Source organism: Orycteropus afer, unplaced genomic scaffold (genome assembly GCF_000298275.1).
Source record: "Orycteropus afer afer isolate SDZICR_OR568_19922 unplaced genomic scaffold, OryAfe1.0 scaffold00435, whole genome shotgun sequence".
NCBI classification, from domain to species: domain Eukaryota; kingdom Metazoa; phylum Chordata; class Mammalia; order Tubulidentata; family Orycteropodidae; genus Orycteropus; species Orycteropus afer.
The window spans coordinates 1,663,093-1,664,805 of NW_006922022.1; positions in this window are offsets into that span (position 1 = coordinate 1,663,093).

Below are 1,713 nucleotides of genomic sequence, written 5' to 3' on the forward strand. Positions count from 1 at the left end.
TAGATTTATTGCTCACCTTGGCTCTACTATTCTAAAGCTCTACTATTCCAATCAGTTTCTCCTTCACAGGAAACTAAAGTCTCTTCTGATCCAGAGGACTACAGATCCCTCAGTCTCCAATACACTGCATATTGGAAAGGGCAATTTATTCTGCATTACTGATTCTAGAAAACCAAAATCGTTTCTGAGCAGAATCTTCTGATCCTCACATTTCAAATTCTCTCCTTAGCCTGCACTGGAGGTAAAGTGACACAGTAGTGCTTAGTTCCAATAACCAACACACACATATTTCAGTGCTTGCCTGCCAACCTTGGGGTGAATTAACACAAATAAAGTGATTTTTATAGACTTTTGTCATCTCAGACAACTATATCCCAGTGAGCAGATTATCCTAACTCCTTACACAATTATCTGGCATCAGCCAAAGAGATTTCACAAACAGCATTAAACACTCTTGCTTACCCAGGAACAAAAGTCTGTGGGACTTCGGGAACAGAACCAAGCTTCCCTTAAAAAGGTGCTAAGCACTCAGTAGTCACTTTAAACAGACCCTTTGCTCCCTCTGGAGACTCAGCTGCACTCCTTGCCCTTGGGTTGCATGAATTACCTCTCTTTACTTCCAGAAATTTTGGGTAGGATTTAGTGCCTCACAATCAAATTACGTGTCTAAGACAGTAACCATTGTCTGCCCTTAACTGTATGCTAAATAGTCTCTCACATAATGCTCACAAGAGCCTAGCAAGAAGGTATCATTATTTCCCTCAGCCCCTAAAGAAATCTGAGGTTCACAGAGGTCAAATAACTTGCCAAAGTTTACACAGCTGATAAGTGAATTCGGTTCTAAATTCTCATACCACTCTCCTGTTCTACAGACATATTACCAGCTCAATTACTGCTGATTGAGAAAGTAGCCTCAAAAGTATGTGAAGGCTATGTCTATGTTATAATATTTCCCTTAATATTGAATTTTAAACATTATCACTTTAAACAGCATTGCTCACATAGCAGCATGCAATATGCTCCATAAGAGAGGAAGAGTGTCAGAGCGAGCCAGAATCTTCTCAAAAGAAGTTGGTATTCTCCTAGTTCATGAAATAAACTACGACTACCATCTGAACTTTATCAGACATTCATGGAGACTCTAACAAAAGTATAAGCCTTTTCAGTTATTAAAAGAATTGAAAGCTTTTTATTGTGCATGAAAAAGACAAACTCCTCCCTTTCAAATTATTCCACTTTATAGTACAATTCCTTCTGGCTGGGAGGAGAACTTCAGACACTTTTTTCAAATAACCCCAACCATTTTATCTGTACCTTTAGGAAGTCATGCTGAGAATATATGGAAAAGAGAAAGAGGGGGGTGGGGAAGGAAGGGGGCTAGAGAAAAGAAAAGGTAAGACATTGTTTCTAAGGTAGTAAGAATCCCTCATTTTTTTCTGGCCTACTTTAAAATGAACTAGGTATTTCTATCCACAAAGATCACTCAATACTGTTTAGGTAGCGACAACTTAAAAAACTTCCACTTGTCCCTTCCAGACAGTTCTTTCCACTTATGAGTAATCCTATCATACATAGATCAAAACTGTCTGATTAACATATCAATTGATGCAGAAAAGGCATTTGATAAAATCCAACACCGATTTCTGATCAAAACTCTCAGCAAAATAGGAATAGAAGGGACATTCCTCAACATAAAAAAGGGCATTTATGCAA